The sequence below is a fragment of the Lytechinus pictus genome, chromosome 6 (assembly GCF_037042905.1).
Source record: "Lytechinus pictus isolate F3 Inbred chromosome 6, Lp3.0, whole genome shotgun sequence".
Lineage (NCBI taxonomy): Eukaryota > Metazoa > Echinodermata > Echinoidea > Temnopleuroida > Toxopneustidae > Lytechinus > Lytechinus pictus.
Window position 1 is genome coordinate 11,181,900 of NC_087250.1, and position 19,555 is coordinate 11,201,454.

Consider the following 19,555-nt stretch of genomic DNA (forward strand, 5'->3'; position numbering starts at 1 on the left):
ACAAATAAAGAAGAAAAGGCATTTTCTGTGATTTATGCCTTAGCATAACAATTTTTCTTGACAAAATTTCAAAATTCTGTGTAAATTTTTGATAAAAATCAAGAAGCTCTACCAGAAGGAAGCCAAAAAAAATAAATAGATAAAATATCAGTCAGCAAACACCAAGAGAGAAGCCTTTTTTTTTTAATAAAAAAAAAATGCGCATAAATTAGCATATTTAATGCGTTTTTAAATTATGTGTAAAAGTTTTTAATTCCCTACCTAGTGCTATCATAAAAAGCAAACATAATTGCAATCGGACTTGAAATGATGAAGAAGAAGCTTTTTAAAATTCGGTCAACAAATAAAGAAGAAAAGGCATTTTCTGTGATTTATGACTTTCGCATAAATTAGCATAAATAATTTTCTACCCGACTTTGAAAATTTGGTGAACCTCATAAAGCTCTACCAGATGGAAAAGAAAATTCCAAAATCGGTCGACAATTAAAGAAGAATAGATACTTAATGTGATCTTTTCAAACTTTTCAAACGCATAAATGACCAAAAAATGTTCTATTCAAAAGGTCACAAATATGTGAAAAAAGTTTGGTGAACTTCATGAAACTCTACTAGATGGAAGAAAAAAAAAACGGTTAATAAAGAAGGAGAAGCATTTTTGGTGAATTTTGAATAATGTGCATAAATTAGCATATTTAAAGAGTTTTAAAAATCTCTGTAGAAGTTTTGATCCCTTGTCTGGTGCTATGATATAAAGCAAGCAGAACTGAAATCGGACTTGGAATGACGAAGAAGAAGCATTTTGAAATTGTGGACGGACGACGGACGCCACGCCACGGCATAAGGAGCTGAAAACACGTTCATCATGCTTTGGAAAACGTGAAGCAGCTTACCACCGCAAATCCTCAATTACTAAATTCTTACAAGGTTCCCTACCCATAATGCAACACATTGCGCTGTGCATTTATCCTTAAAATAAAAGAAGTTCCTGCAGCAGAGTCTCGAGAACACCCGTAACCTTACCAGATTGCGTGAGATTACAGGAAATCGGTATTTGGTGTATGTAACCTTACAAATTTCCTTAAATAAAACACCCTTTTCCCCTTCGTAAACAGACCTCTTCTGTTCAATTGCAGTAAACTTCCCGTTTTATGAATTAACAGAATAATTATGTTATTGCTTTCTGAAAGATCTTCTTTTTTTTCTGTAAAATCAGGGTTTTCTTAACAGTGTGAGGAGTGTAGGTTTGTTAACAAATTTTCGGCATTACTCCTATTTGTTTAAGATCAGTATGCTCGATCTGTAGGTTTGCTATAATAGTCCCACTTTAATGGTAAATTCATTCCTCAATACATCTTACAGCAATAATACAAAAATCTTGTTGCAAAAAATCCCATGTAAAAAGAAAAAAAATGCAGTTTCACGATACAAATGAAATAATTTTATAATTGACTTTCTTTATTATCAATAATTATCTCAAAATGTAAATTTTAAGACTACCTGTTTACAACCCACATTCAATGCACACACACGCACACTTATTTTCTTAATTTTTCTTCTTTCTCCTTTTCTGATGATTTGTGACGTAAGATTTTCTTCAAGACCTATGGAATATAATTGGTTTCCATGTAGCCCCTTTTCCTTTTGGCTGCTACTACTCCACATTTATTTTGCTAATATAGTTTGCCACTGCATTTGTTTTTCACTACTTTGTCTTATCATTAATTTGTATTTATGTCTAAATTTTGTTATGGCACTGCTATAAATCTGTCATATTACAATGTACTTTAATGTCATGTTACGATTATGTTAATGTATTGTACATTTATTTTGACTTTACAATAAATGCAGAAACACCTGCAAAAAGAAGAAAGACAACAAACAAGTGTTTAATGGGAGTATGAGAGTATTAATATCTCGTTTACCATCTGATTTTTTTTCTGATACTTTGAAATTGGCAATCTCGCTTACTCGTGTACGTGTAATGGGTCATGCTGAGACACAACGTGATAATTTTATTATTGTTATTATTATTGTGGATGAATCCAATGAAGGCTTACATTTAATTCTAATCATATTAAATATCATTATTGTATTGATAACCATGGCCATAGTGTGACCATGGCGAATATTACATTCAATTATGCTTAGCCTTGTCCCACGATGGACGGAGACAATGGTTCCAACTGCTATCTCTTAATCTGATGATAAAAGAGTTGGAAACCGTAAGCGTTAATTTCTTTCAGCAAGAAATTATTTTTTTACTCTACTCTGTGTTTTTGCTGGATTTTTCTTTTAAAAAGCAGAGCACTCTTACACCATACACTGTCAAAACGTTATTTAAAATCAGAATGATGATAACCATAATTATGAAACTTACAGTAGATGTTTATTAGTTTAAAAACTGTTTAAAAACTGTATTAAGCATGATTGTTTAAGCACAACCATGCCTAATTTATTGAGAATTGAAAATTATTATCCTCATACCATGCATACAAATCTTTGATTTTATTCATTTAAATCCTTTCATTTAGTTTTAAGTACCTCATTACCGTGGTCCACTACCATGGTATTTATTTATTTCCTTTTTTGGGAGGAGGGGGGGGGGGGGGTTAACAATGTTTGGGTGAATCAGCACTTTTCACAACCTCTACCACTATTACAAGCTTGATTCCTACTCAAAAAAAAAAAAGGCATGCATTAACGACAAGATATAAACTGATCATTAATGTCTTTTAACTCATATCTAGAGCAGGGTCTTATCATCTCTCATAATACAAAAAGAAACCGCATGAGCGACATAACTTCTTTCAAATTGAAAGCTAATTTCTTAGATACCTCCTTGATACCATGTAGCATATTCTTATATTTCTCTCTCTCATTCTCTCTACCTTCTAAAGGGGGGGGGGGGGTGATTCTGAATAGCTACTGAGCATACTCAATAAACCAAATCAGCCAAAATATCGTCAGGTGAGCGGAAATATCAATGACAGTACAAACAAAAGTGAAGACAAGAGCGGTACAATAATTTATTATAAGTCCCCGATGGAAGGGGGGGGGGGGTGGTTACTGGAAAGAGCAGTGTTCCACAATGTGTGTCACATTGTGTTCACAGTGTAGAACACAATGATAAATCACCTCCACACTGTTAACTTTGAGCATTTCAACAGTGCAAGATTTCATATAATCGACCGAGGTGAAAATATCTTCACACTGATGAATTCGAGCATTTTGGCAATGTGAATAATATATTTGCATATTCCACTGTGTGAACACACTGTGATAACAACTGTGTTCTTTCTAGCAGTCGGACGGGGTAGTCTATTGGGAAACTATTACACGTGCGGGAGTTTTTATACTCTGATTTGATATTTGAGTCTTGTGACACATTCGTTAAAAAGGATAAACATGACATCAAAGTAGGCCTTAACTACTTCCTATTTATTGATCGATTATTCATTTCAATACAAATGCAGCAAACACATAAGTATATAATATGGGCCCGTATTCTGACGTCGGGTTTAACTTAAACTTAGGTTTAAAGTTGTGGTTTAAGTATGGATAGCCAATTGTTACATAAATCACTAACTGTAGGGATATCATATTTCAGCTCATTTGGCTCTCAAATCATTCATAATTTTCTAGGAAGTAGAAATAGATGATTGCCTTCACCATCGACGAATCGGGAAAGAGCACAGTAAACATAAGAAACATACAACTTCATAAAAAAATTGACACTTTTGGCTTCCCATAATTTTAGCACAGAGTTAGCCCATGGTCTAAAGTTAAACCTGAGTTCAGAATACGGGCCTATGGGTTTATAATATTAGAAGACCAGTGAACTATTCGATGGAACAACAAATGATCGATATAAATACTTAACATTTCTGGTAACGTGCGTGAACACGGTTACACTTCGTAATTCCGAAGGTTCGTAATTTCGAAGGTTCTTTATTCCGAAGGTTCGTAATTCCGAAACATGTAAATTGCCTATACCTCGATGTTCGTTAATCCGAAAACGTAAAAGGGTTCGTAAATCCGAACATTTGTGGCATTATTCAAAAGGTTCGTTATTCCGAAGGCTCGATAATCCGAAAACGAAATAAGGTTCGATGTTCCGAAGGTTCGTTAATCCGAAAACGAAATAAGGTTCGTTGTTCCGAAGGTTCGTTAATCCGAAAACGAAATAAGGTTCGTTGATCCGAAGGTTCGTTAGTCCGAAAACGAAATAAGGATTGTTTTTTCGTTTACGGAGTAACAAACCTTCTGAATTACGAACCTCATTTCGTTTTCGGATTAACGAACCTTCGGAATTACGAACCTCACTTCATTTTCGGACTAACGAACCTTCGGAATTACGAAACTCATTTTGTTTTCGGACTAACGAACCTTTGGAATTACGAAATTTCGGAAATACGAACCTTCGGAAAAAAGAAGCTTCGGAATTACGAATGTATGCGCGTGAACACATATATCTTAATTTCAAAGCTCTCTGAGATTTAATAAATGAACTTCAGTGTTCATACTTGTTAAAGATAAACGTCATATATTTTTAACATAATGAACCATTAACATAATTTATGTAATTTAAACAAAATAAAAATCAAATCATGTTATTAATTTATTTCTTATATATACATATATATATATATATATATATATATATACATATATATATATATATATATATATATATATATATATATATATATATATATATATGTATATATATAAAAAATAAGCTTCATTGCGTGAAAACTGCTAATATACGTGGCATTTAGGTGGCTACGTGAGCGTCATGCGAACTACTCTATTAGAATACATGTACAGGTGTAATATAATTATGTATATGAATATGAAAAAGGGCCACGTCCAAAGGAGGTTATTTTGAGAAAATAAAAAAAGAGGATTTTAAAAATTAGATTTGGGCAATTAAAGTATATTTGGCCCAAGACATCAGAGAACATTATAAAACAAATCAAGTGTACATTTTTATGAGCATTAATTTCACGTTACTTGTGGGCGGGGCCTTTTGTCTGGTGGACTTGGATCGCTTTTAGAATTATATGGACTTGGGTCATTCTCAAATTCATATACATGGTAGACTTCTGTAGTAAGTAGTAGAAGTAATGAGAGAGGGCGCTATGATATGAATGTAAAAAAAGCCCAAGTACTGGCTCTTCTTTCATTCATACCAGATGTGCTTCCGTTATTTAAGGCATTTCTGAGATGATTTCATATTTATCACTTATACACAAGATGGGTCATTGTACAAGGGACGATTCCCATATTAAACTAAATTTCACCCCAAAAAATTGGACTTGGGCCGTTTTAAAAATGAGAATTACTTTCATGCTTTTCTTCGCAATAGCTCTGAATAAATCGCCATTGATACAATTCTGAGTACATGCATATTATTTATATCTATAGATCAAATAAAAAGCGATACGCATTCTTCAAATTTTTCATACTCAAACATAAAAAAGCTACGGTCTAAAATATTTTAGGTACCTCCAAAACACATTTTCCAAACCTTCATATTTAGTCAGAATGCAGGTAACCCAATAAGTCACTGCAACAACAACAAAACAAAAAATGTTTACACCCTTTCACATAGGAAACACTACAGTTCATGATTTATGGAAATATGTTATATTTCTTATTTGACGTATGACATTAAAATAAAAAAAAAGTTCAAATTCCATGCTTATCAACATGAACATAATGCAATATTTCATTTTTGTAAGAAAAAAAATAAAAACGAATTCACTTATGGATTTATGTGTTCTATTTTTTTATTTTTTTTATTCTGTAATAATTGTTTTTCTAGATTTTTAGAATATCAATAAAGAAACGTATCTCATCAACCGTCTTGTTCAGCAAATGAGAAGTAGGATTAGAAGAGAGTCTATATATTCGATTCATTTCATTCCAATCGTTTTAACAATACAATATTATTATAAAGCTTGCAATTGGGGCAACAGTACGAATACAAAAAATTGCAATGTTAGTAAAAGTTTATTAAAGTACAAGCATGACGGAAATAGAGTACGGTAAAACTATGTAAATAATAAGTTTGTAATTATAAGAACAAACAGGAACATTGCAATATCATTTCAAGCTAAATCATCTCCGAGCATAGGACTCAATAGCTAATTCTATAACTTATCAAAATTGTCAATTTTATTAGGCGAGCTGCGTGTAATTTATTGGAATCAAATAACAAAATACATGTATTCAAGACCAAAACTATTCAAGATATAAACATAGACCAAATTAGTAACACACTATTTTGTTTGATAAAATGGATCAGGGGCGAATGGTCGGAGATACTTTCCTCGATTTACGTAAAGCGTTTGATGTTATACCACACAATTTCATTCTTTAAAAACTGAAGTATTTTAATGGAATTAAGGGTAACGAATATGATTGGATGAAAGCATATCTAACAGACAGGAGACAGTTTGTCGTTGTAAATAATTGTATCAGTGGAAGTGTAAAAATTAGATCAGGTGTCCCACAGGGATCCATATTGGGTCCATTTATATTTTGTATTTTTATCAATGATATATGTAACCTGAATTTGAATGTTAATTCCAAACTGTGTCTTTGTGCAGATGATACTGCTCTGTTCTGTCATAATGTATTATCTAAGGAGGTACAAGAAACCTGCAAAGTGATTTTGATGTCATATGTAGCTGGCTCAACATTAACGGTATGCATTTGCATAAAAAAAGACAAAATTCATGGCATTTGGTCATAGGAAAAGATTGAAAATGATGCTTTGATGATAAAATATAGAAATTATCCCATAGAAAATGTAAATATGATCAAATACTCGGGTGTAACACTTGACTCTGGCATAACGTGGGGAGAACATGTATCTAGTATCATTGTTAAAATATCTCGTATGATAGGCTGTATAAAGAGAATCAAACTTTTCCTTCCGCCTAGGATTCTTAAGAATTTATATTTTGCCATGATTTTACCTTACATTGATTATTCTTTTACATCTTGGGGGAGCTGTGCAAGAACCAAAAATAAGATACAAAAACTGCAGAATACGTATGCCCGAATAATTCTGAATAAGGACTACCTTACTCCCCAACATGAATTGTTGTCTATACTCAAATGAAAAACAGTGCAGTAACGTATTAAATATCAATTTTGTGTTCTTGCTTTCAAAATACGAAACGATTTAGCCCCAGCCTTTTATGGACCACTTATCTGCAAACGTAAAGTAACTTATAAAAACACGATATTCTGAACTATGTCCGCTTCAAATACCCTGCCTAGGACAGATTATAAAAGAAAATCTGTTGAATATGTTGATGCCGTCGTATTTAATTCTCTCCCCTGTGATATACGAAAATGCACGTCCCTCCATGCATTAAAAAAACACTGTAAATCATTAAACTCTGACTGTCATACATGTAATTACACTGAATGACTTAATGTAAATGTAATGAATCCATGATGATTGTTGATTTCACTCTATATGTATATAATGTATTTTGTTTTTACTGTATTATATGTTACATATAAAGAGCTTACTTGCAAAAGGGTTAGGTCCATTTTTCATCAAATTTGATTTTTTTTGGTCTCAATGTATAGATTTTTAGTAGCTCTATTAGATGATACCAAAGAAAGGTTGAAATTCCTATTTAAAAGTGATCAAAAATGGCAAAGAAAAATCACCTTTTTTCGGTTAGGTCGATTTTAGTTTAGTTGCAAAAAGGATTAGGTCTACACCAAGTTTTTTGGAAAAGAATATTTAAAAAAATAGAATAAAGGTAGATTTTTTTTATACCCAATTTTATGTTGTCATGGTAGGGAATCTTGAAAATCTAGTTTCGCATAACAATATGCAATATAGGAGAAAAAAAAAAATTATTTTGTTGGAGTGGACCTAACCCCTTTTGCAAATAAACTCTTCTGAAGAGCTCATTTGTCAAAAGGGGTTAGGTCCATTGTTCATAAATTTTATTATTTTCTGTCTCAAAACCTCTAAATTTTTAGTCGCTTTGATGAAAATAAAGAAAATTTGAAATTTACATGAAAACGTGAAAAAAGGTGGCAAAGAAAAATCACTTTTTTAATCAAAATAGATTGGATTCATTTCAGTTTACTTGCAAAAGGGCTTAGGTCCACAATGATATTTTTTTAAATAATTTATAGAAAAAAATTGAAGACAGGTAGATTTCTTTTATACCCAATTTTATGTTCACATGATAGGGTAGTACATCATGACAATGTAGTTTCTCATAAGAATATTGCAGTAATTGAGAATAAAAAACATGGTTTTTCTCAGAATGGTCCAAAGTGGACCTTAGCCCTTTTGCAACTAAACTCTTCATATATTGATTTGCTATGATGTTGAATTATTTGTTAAACTGCAGGGCGCCTTTGGAAAGCAGTTTTGCATAACTGAACAGGCCTACCCTGCAGTAAGAAATAATAAAACCAATAAATAAACAAATAAACATAGATGTTTAGCACGAAACATTTGCAAGACAAGAACAAAACCTAAAAAAAGTTTGGAAATCTGAGTTTGGCCATTAATTCATCACAACTCCCCAGTTTACACAATGCATATTTTATATCATTCAAGGGATAATTAAATTATCTTTAAAATGATACCATGCTTGTTAGGATTATGCCATCACGAAAAGAGCAGGATTCAAAAGTGTTGGATGAGGTCTGAGTTGAAAAGCTGCAAAACGAGCAGAAATACTAATGAAGGGTCAATACAGAACACGATTCTTTTGTCTGTGTTAATAGATATGAAAATCCATTTAAATCAAGCAAGCCCCTGCTTCTTCATTTTTTATGTTTTGTCGTGGTTTATGTGGTGATGGTTGTGTCACTTGTGTGAGATAACATAGTTTGAGTCGTGGTTTGAAAAACCCATGCATGTTTGTTTGTTTGTTATGTGTTTGTTTGTGCAGAGGTGTGTTTGATTCCATGTTAATGTTGATGTTGAGGTGCATAAAAACAAAACAAACCACGGAAAAAAGAACAGTGACTTTCAATATTGTGTCATTTTGCAACTTTTGAATTTTGACTTGCCCCACATTTCAAGGCACTGCACTCCATGTGAACAATAATCATAATTATCATGTAGGGTGTCATTTTAAAGAAAAAATAATGATCTATTTATTAGTATCAATTACACATAAATAATCACTAAAACCGAGGAGGGATTATCGAACAAAGTCGGATTTCCAAACTTTTTTGAGGAGTTTATATATGAAAGACAAAATATATGTAAGACTTCAGATATATAATCAAGAAACAAAATCGATGCACTACACAGAATATATGTAAACAAAAAATATATGCAAGACACCAAAATATATGCAAGGCACGAAATATATTCAAGACACAAACATATACAGTATGCAAGACACAAAATATATATTTGTTAAAGGTCCCATGAAATACAGCAAAGATGCTGATTTATTTGTTAGCTTAGTGGTTACTAATTACGATTCCATCAAAATTTCACCCGAAAAACATCCCACATCAGGTTCAAAGGCAATTTTATATTGAAAATTGAGTCAAATTCGCCCCGCCCACAAAAATTCAGCCCGATTTGGTTTCGTATATCACTTGACCATTATGACGTCAGGAAAGGAAGCTGCTGAGTGATGTTGACGTTTGGAGCGTGAAGTGCCTATTGTGGTTGCACGTGTGGATTCAAAGTAAATGATATGTATCTTGATGATCGATGACGATGCTGCAGCCATGATCAAAACCTCGTAAAAATCTAAAAAAAATATGTTTAGGATGAGCTTGGTCGAAACACCAACTACACGAGAAACATGTACAATAACTTGGGGTCCGGCTGCACAGCTGAGAAAGCCTTCCTTCGATGACGTCACAATGATTGACAGGTCGATCGGCCGACGTTTGCGAAAAATTTAGTGGGCGTTCCTGTTAAAGTGAGGTGCTTTATTGTCTATAAAAATATTAAAATATACAAGTTTTTACATCAACAAAATTAATATCATATCGCAAAACAATATTTTACGAAAAAATATTATAAATACATAAAATATGCTACTTACACTACAAGTCACAAATCCTCGGCCCGCTTTCAACCGTCGAGAACCAGAGAACAATATATTCAGTGGACTGAATCCATTGTTCTCCGGCTCCAACAGGCCAACGGTATGGGACTGCTTTTTTTAGTTTTGACAATTCGAAAGAAGTAAGCAATTGTTTGCGGTTAGAATAGTTGCTAATAAATGAAAAGTCTTTCCAATTCCCACCTTCTATAATTTGTCTCACTTTATAACCCCTCTTTAATCCAGTTTTGATAAAAATAACGTTTCTTTCTACTGTAATATATTGCTATCATAACAAATAATTTCTTTGTTAAAAGGAAAAGTATGTCCTTGTTAATATCGCAAACATAAAACGTGTGTATATTCTTTATTTCAGACCACTATTTAAAAAGGTCAATGTAAACACAGGTTATTTTTTCTTTTGCATATTCTTATTATATTATTTTTTGGCAGTTAAATTTCAAACACACAGGAAAATAAAAAAAAAATTACTGGTCCAGTATTGCAATTACTACAGTTACCATCTGATTTTATTTTACTTTTTATTCCAGTAAAGTAAACGCAGCTGGTCAAATAAAATTGACAATTTTGATAAGTAATAGAATTAGCAATCGATTCCCATACTCGGAGATGATTTAGCTTTAGGTTCAATTATGTTGTTTTGTTTTATTCTAATTCATAGCTATATCATAAACAAAATCAGCGTCGCTGCATCTTCAGATCTTAACAAACTTTGATATTTTTTCTAGGAAATATAACTTTATTACTACAAGAGTGAAATAATAACAAACAAAAAGCAAATGAAAACTGCGTTTACATTTCAATTCACAATACGTGCGTCAACCAATATTAGAAACAAATGTTATATTTGATAATACACTGTAATCCTTAAAATGAAAAGAAAAACAAACAAAGAGAAAAAGCAAATAGGCCAAACTATGAATTCAAGCTCTTAACAAAATGTTATTACAACTTTTGAAATCCACAAAATGTGTTCGAAACACCAAATAATTGCTTTGACAATTTTTACCAAGTAATGAACATATCAAACCAAACACTTGATGTATTTGCGTCATTGGCATTCAAAGCTAGACAAGTTAAAATTATCGTTATGCGTTGGTCAAACTTTAGCGTTTAATACAAAGAAAGGGCACAGATATGATCCCCACGTGTATGATGTTTTTGAAAAATAAGATCGAATTGATATAATCGGAGTAATCTTAACATTCGAAAGAAAAATCTTATAAATTTAGGCTACAAAATTTCACTACAGAAAAAAAAACAGTATAAAACGCTCGTTCACCAAATTGTTTGTTAGAAAATGACAGTGACTACTGATGGTACGTGTGTGATTGCGATTTACTCTTACAGACTGATGTTTTGGTAAATATGTATCTGGTCGAAAAATTGGGCAAAAGTGAAGAACTTATTGCTTAGAATATACAAAGATTGATATGGTTTGTATTGGCCACTTTTACCGGTCGGACTAGTATTCACCAATAGATTAGCTTTATTATTCTGAACCTTATTATTTATTTAGTCCTCTTTAACCCTGCAAAAGATTGATTCTGTTCGGTGACATAATGAAATAATTAATCTTACTCTGTTAAAAAATCGTAATCACATTCCACACATTATTCATAGCTTTGATCTTATCATGACCACCCCCGGTCTGCAATAAACAAACCGGAATTGTGTATTGTAAAATCTACCAAATGCATGCGCAGAAGTAGTTCTGGTGTCCATATGGAAATTGCAATGTAAAAAAATATTCAGTAATTGCAGGTAGCTCACGAAAAATCCATTACATGTCGCTGAAATGCATTGATTCAAACATCATCCAAACAATATTATCCAATCAATTTTATTGAATAAAAAGGAAATAAATTATGTCTGCAGAAAATATGTCTTTTCAAGTAAAGCAGGGTCAAAAACTTGTCAAAAGTTCATTTCTGTAATGACTAATCTCATCACACACACATTTTCGGGAATCAACTTCATCACTCCTACAAATGGTGGTAAAACTGTCTACTTGAGAGAAACGAACCAAAACATAATTAGTGTTATTTTTGTATGTGGATATTCGTGATGACATTGTTTTTTTTCGCAAGAAATGACATTACCATTATTCACACTTTTCAGTTGGCAGTGGTCATGATTTAACCAAGTATATCTTTATCAATTTGGTAAAGTAAACATGAGTATTGGTTCTATTGGTGGGGATTAAAGCAAAACAGTATAAACGTGCCAAGCCAATCAATATCTTGCCTTGCTACCTCTGATCGTAGCACTGTCCAGAATGGATGTTCTTGAAAGCGACTTAATTTCAAAAGTGCATCAACTCATCAGCTTTCTCACCATATCAGAATTGATTTATCCACTTCTAGCTTCTTGTTATTCTCAAACTTTCAAAATCGTTTGCATGTCCCACTTTGTGGAATAGCCTTTCTAAAGACATAACAAATGTACCTCTGTCGAAACTTTAACAAATCTTCTAAAAACTTGTATTTAACTCTTAGCTCTTTATGCGCCTTAAGCACTCTACATAGTGGATTTGGCACTTTATAAGTCACATTATTATTTTGTAAATAGAAATTGATAGAAAATGTAACGCTGTGAAGTTTTTCGACTTTTACAAATACGTGCAATTTAATCGTTTGTTTATCAGTTTATCAACATACTGATTCGATATATGTATAGACTTCTCATTTACATGGAAAATAAAAATGGCGCGAGGGCAATGTACAGTGAAGGCTTAATGCAGTATAGGAACCGACACTCCTGGATTCATGCCCATAACATTGAACAGGATTAATTGTAAGCAGTAAGCATCTTTGCCTGACCCAGATTTAAAACTGTAATTAATATTAACCCAAGTATATTCTGCCAATGCAGACACGTATTTATGGCACTGAGACCTTTTAAACCTTTAGGGTGTGGTTAATCTTACCACCCAATCCAGCTAAAATTAAGACTCTGTGTAAATCAGCCAAACTCCTGGTTGCTTTATTAGTCCATCCAGCGAGACATTCCCTTGTTGCTTTTGCGCAGTCATTCTTGTTCTTATCTAATGTGTTCTTGGCCTGGTCATAGCCATATTCAAGTTTTCCGCATAAATCGTAGTAGTTGCCGTTTGGGATGTCTCTTGCTAACCTATTTAGCAAATCGTCGGTGATTTTCCTGTAAGATTTGTTGAAGAAATTGATGCATGAAGAAATTATTAAGATATTCCCGACTAAACCAATAATAATAATTTATTCATCTTGTGTTGTAGTTGTCATGCTAGTAGCCAATATTGAGAAGTCCGACTTAAGTTATACCATGGTCTGAGTGACTGCTAACACCATAAAAAGCCCCCAAATGGGATAAACTTAGCATTGCACGCATCTTATGGTAATTGAGTTCCTATTCATGACTTACTCCAAAGTTTAAGCATCCACAACACCGGAAACATTAGATCTGCCATTCGTATGCAAAATTCTTGATAATGCTACATGTATGGTAACAGCGACATGTCTAGTTCCTAACCATTTCGCAAGTTGTGCTTTCGCATACAACTGCTGAGCATGGTTCGCCACCCGGGGATGCGAAATTATTTTTTCTCAAAGCAGCTCTGGACCCCAAATGTAAATATTCATGAATTGCGTCTTCGGAGTAAGAGTACGCAGGTCCCTACATGAATAAAGTTTTATGGAACGTTTTAACGCAATTTGTTCAATTGTTCTTAGATAAGTGCAAAATCATGTGTTTCACAAATTTTCAATCTTTCGGAAAAAATCTCAGAATACAGTTGTCTACTTAAAATCCCAGCCATATGCCAATTTTCTCCTTCCTATGTCACTAATTTTGTGTCGAAATCAATGTCTGAAAATTCAAATTTCGTCAGAATCCAAGATGGCCGCCAAACGATACCAATGGGATGATATTTGATTTTAGGAACATCAGAATTCATTCACCAGACACAATGACTACGAAAGTGTAGTTAAGAAGAAAAATATCAAAAGGGTGCATGAAACCCTTTCAGTCACCACGACTAATATAGATTCACAATTTGCTTAAACCCAGGTAAATGGATATCCGGCAGGATCTTCCTTTGCAATGTGAATGCTGTATTGTATCAAAAGTCTCTTTGAAGATCATAGAGACGTTAAATGACACAGAGATATACAACGACGCTCGAATGTCTGTCTAAACTGTTCAAATCGGAAGAGCATTAATAGTATCCTTCTCCCAGTGGCAAACGGCCCAATGAAGAATGGTACTATTGATATTTCTGAGTGTGAATACATTTACCTTGTTCAGAGAATAATTCATTGCATATTATAATCCTTGTCTTTCATCATTCTTCATCACATCAAATTAAAACAAAATCATAACTTTGTAAATATTCAACTGACATTCTGGATATGCTGGGAACTAGGTAGCTGGCTCGGTAGCAGGCAGCCCAGCTAGGCGCGCAAGTGAGAAACGCTCAATATGGCTTGAGTTGCACGCATATAGACTTTTGACCTCAAGGCCTCATGACTTGGTTATATTACTCGGAGACGAGACTAGCAGCCAACGGAGGGAAACCCGGAGTGAGCTGGACGGCGAGCAACTTTAGTCGCGAGGCCTTTTGGAACCTAGTGAAAACGAGAATGTATGAATTATTCATGAGCCTAAAGATGAGGCCGAGGCGCCAATACGCACCATCGATGGCGTGACGTCATGGGCCGGGTCCGCTCGCTTCTGTGACACAGAGTCATACAGGGTTCATTGATGGAAGCAATACGCTCGCTAATTGGTCGTTACCTCTGCAATAGAACTGTTTCATCGCAATAATGCAAATCTTTGAATGTCATAACTTTTTGTATTCCTTATAAGACCTCATCAAACAAATCTACAGTGTTTTGTTAGTCAGATTTTTCTTTGTCTGTCAAAATCAGATTATTTTTCAGCTTAGAGTATCTGTTTAAGCAAGGCAATATGTATCACAAGAACAAATAATTAGTATTGGTATCACTATTGTTGCTATTATTTTTATTATTGATATTATGCGTTTGTTTCCTCATTCAAATTGCAAATTATGAACATCCTTACTTAAAGTTCACAAAAAGTGTTTTCTTTCACGATACAAAATTTGTGCTGTTTTAAAGCAATCAAAAGGTGAGTGAAACACGAAAGGGAGAAGGAGAGGAAGAAGTAAAAAAAAAATCATCCTAACATTTTATTTTGAACTCACCTTTTTTGACATCCGTGAACTAGACAGTCATCTTGCGGTGGTACACTTGTGGATGTGGACGGCGCCATTACGGGTTCGCTCGTTGACTTTTCGTAAGAAAGGGCTAAAAAGAAGAGAAGATGGCCAGCATTACATACCGTAGTTAAGGGGCTATATGCTGCAAGTCTCCCCTCCCCTCCCCCCGAAACGAAAAAAAAAACGAGATTAATGGATGATCATAACTTAATTATAAATACAATAGACAAATGACCTACCAATTTAAAGCTTGGCATCTCCTATTTCTTCTAAATTACTTAGATTATTCCTCATTCATGCATGAGTGAGCAAAACAAATTGAAGTAACAATACAAAAAATTCATTTGATGGGGTGTATCTGAATCCTGCTCTACCTTGAAGGGGAATGAAATCTTTGGAACAAGTAGGTTTGTCCCGAAACAACAAAATCAAAGAATAAGAACAAAGAAAGTTTGAGAAAAATCGGACAAATAATGAGGAAGTTATGAGCATTTGAATATTGCAATCACTAATGCCATAGAGATATTTCCATTGGCAATGCGACAAGGATGTGTGATGTCACATGTGAACAACTTTCCCTTTGATGGACTATAAAATACCCCCAAAATGTCTCTTTTCTGCGTTTTCTTATGGTTATACAAATTCTTTGTCGATGATGTATTCTTTGAAAATATGTATTACTTGCCCTCCTATAGAAAGAAGCAGTTCAAGTGAAATGTATACCAATGAAAGTAATGGGGACAGTTGTTCACAAGTGACATCACACATTTTTGTCGCATTGCCAATGTGAAGATGTCCATAGCATTAGTTATTGCAATATTCAAATGCTCATAACTTTCTCATTATTTGTCCAATTTTTCTCAACCTTTCGTTGATCTGTTTCTTAGATTTTTCTGTTTTCACACAAGCTATCTTGTTCCAAAGGTTTCATTCTCCTTTAATCACAGAAAATGGGCAAGAAGTAAACAAGTTATGTTTCCTCGAAAAATGCTTTATTTCCATAATTTAATTAAATAAATGCGTTTTCACCGGTTTCCCACAAGGTAATAATGCTTGAATGATCGTTAAAAAAAACGTGTCAAGTGAGTCAGAAAGCTAGCCCGTGAAACATCCTCATTTTATGAAACTAATGATATTCAAGCCTTATTTCAAATAACCAGAACTTATTTTATTTCCAGACCATTTTCCGTAATTGAGTTATCAAATCATAAAGCAGTTATTGAACTAATAAAAAATGTGGTTTTCTTTTTAAAACCCAGATAAAGCCCGCCACGTGATTTTTTGTATCTCCTCTTGAAATTGTGTTGGCTTACTCATGCGTGAATGAGAAATGAGCGTAGTAATTTCCGATGGAAGAGGACATTTTAAGTTTGACAATGAAAGGTCATTGTCTATTGTATTTGTGATTAACTTATGATAATTCATAGATAACTCTCGGTTTCGTTTTTTTTCGTGGAACGCATTATACAGTGCGTCCCAGAAAAAAAACGAAACCGAGATTAAGCGATGATTTATCATAACTTAATCACAAAAACAATAGACAAATGGCCTACCAATGTAAAGCATAAAATATCCTCTTTCATCTGATATTACTTAGATTATTCCTCATTCACGCATGAGTGAGCAAAAACAATTTGAAGAAAGTATACCAAAAACTCATTTGGCGGGGGTATCTGAATTTCAAAAAGAAAATCACATTCCTTAAATGTTCAATATCTGCTCTTTTATTTGATACCTTAATCACAAAAATGGTCGATAAGTAAAAAAGTTATGTTCCCTCGAAACAATGCTTGTATTCCATAATTTCATTAAATAAACGTGTTTTCACCGGTTTCGCACAAAAGCTATCGCATGGTTAACAAAAGACTTTGATGCATGGCTGATCGTCAACAAAATGGAATGTCAAGTGAGTTTGAGCGCTAGCCTGTAGCACCTATTCATTTTATGAAATTATTGAAATTCAAGCCTTATTTCAAATAACCAGAACTTTGTTATTTCTTGACAATTTTCTGTAATTCATGTATCAAATTAAAGAGCAAATATTGAACTTTTTGAAAATGTGGTTTTTCTTTTTGAAACCTAGATACAGCCCGCCAAATGACTTTTTGACTTCAAATTGTATTTTGCTAACTCATGTGTGAATGAGAAATAATCTAAGCAATTTCAGATGAAGGAGGAGATTCTAAGCTTTACAATGGTAGGTCATTTGTCTATTGTATTTGTGATTTAGTTATGATAAATCATCGATAAATCTCGGTTTCGTTTTTTTTTTGTGGGACGCACTGTATATATATACATGATATACATATATATATATATATATATATATATGTATATATATATATATTTATTTATTTATATATGTAAATCAAAGAGTTCTGCGTCGGCGTCGTAATGAAGAAACAATAGAAGACTTAATAGAAACACCGTGATGAGACATAATCTTCCAGATTTTCGGTCACAGACCTTCTTCTGTGGTGATTTTATTATCCAAAACAGGATGCATCATTTGGTGATGATACCAACGCGCAATAAACATGATAAATACAATGCGCAACAACAAAACGCGACAGGTGCATTGTTAGAAGATATTGTGACGTAATGAGTAAAGTCCAGGCAACTACTAAGACGTAGAGTTAAAACGACAAAAGAGTCTATAGATTCATTGGTAAGAAAGAAAAATTAAATTGGTTTCAGTCATTGGGAAGGTGCGGAAAGACACATTAATTCCGTGGGGGGCGAAGGTCCCGAGATCAGCTCCTCTTCTTTGAGTTTACGATCCGTCTCACGGTCGCAAGAGATGACAAGGAATATTTTATATATATATATATATATATATATATATATATATATATATATATACATATATATATAAATATATATATATAATGTTCATTAATAAAATAAATTTGAAGCCCATCTTAGCGTTCACAATGTACAAATAAATAGAGCAATGACTAAGAACAATGGAAAATGGAGCTACTACATTATGATTTTAAGTCATTTTTTTCTGGCTTTGAATTTTATTTATTCGGAAAACGAAGTTCATAACTGAAATATAATTTTTTTCTGTCATATTCGACCTTGTTCTTGAAATATTGTTTAAGCACGGTCGAGAAAAAAAGGTAAATGAAAACATGTTTGATCTTCATCATACTTGACGGATAACTAGCATTAAAACATACCCTGTTAGATATCACATGCCAATATTTATCTATACACTGTCCGATATTGATTCACTAGGAAAAATGTCATATCACTCATCACCAAGAGTTAAGAGTTAAAAAAAAAAATGTCATTCTGTTAATCACTGCAGGATAGTACATTGGCGGAAAGGGAAAGGGTGGGAAAGAGAGAAGAAGGAAGAGGAAGTCAAGTGAATAAAAGTGGTGATGGGAAGACTTGGACAATGGAACAATAAAAATAATTCATTTTAATATATAAATTTTCGCTCGCGCTCGCATTGCATGTTCGATGAGATCTTGCTTAAAAGGCTGTTATGAAGCTTAAAATGTCTAGGTTTGGAGTCAATATACAATACATATTTCAGCTCGAACATCGAGTTTTCTTTATTTTTTTATTTTTTTGGATTTTAAAAGGTGCTTTGTGAAATACCCGTGTTATGGTCTGATTATCAACATTTTCTGTTCGCGCTGCACGCTCGCATTAGTTGATTTTCAAGTACGTATTAAATTCGTGGATTCAATAATGTTCTCAAAATATCCCTTTTCCGCTCTGATTGGCCAAACCTATTAGTTAGCGTTGGCCCTCGCATTTTGATGAATGAGTTATACCTCTATAATAATTTATATACAAAATACGTAAAGTCTCCCTTTCATGAATATATATGTATATATATTTCTTAGGATGTGTGTGTGTGTATACAGTGCCAGTCAGAATTTTTTTTTTCACTTTTTAAATGAAGGATTTTTAAAGAAAATACGGGATTCAGAGAAAATTTATAGCATGTATGGATGGAGTAAATATTCCTTTGTCATTTGGTTAATTTCATTTCAGTGTTGTTGTTGTTGTTGAATTTGGTACAATTCCGAGGTAAAAACTAACGTAGGAGGAAGATTCCTAAAGTTAATAATGAGGCACTTCTCCAAGGGACACAAATAGAACCAAATATTCAACAATAACACTATAAAGGTTAGCTACAGTTGCATTGACCCGCGACACCACACAGAATAGCCAATAACGTCAGTCTGCCTAAAGATCGCCTCAAGTTCGGGCGTGAAACCGCCGGTAG

General features: G+C 33.4%; 1 long non-coding RNA gene across 1 annotated transcript; it reads right to left on the reverse strand.

Moving 5' to 3' along the window:
- Window positions 1-10,875: 10,875 nt before the first annotated feature.
- LOC135154526 (uncharacterized) lies at window positions 10,876-15,393 on the reverse strand. Its single transcript, XR_010293874.1, has 2 exons — window positions 15,289-15,393; window positions 10,876-13,247 (listed from the first exon to the last, which is right to left on the reverse strand). It is a non-coding gene; the product is annotated as an uncharacterized LOC135154526 (long non-coding RNA).
- Between the last annotated feature and the right edge of the window lie 4,162 nt (window positions 15,394-19,555).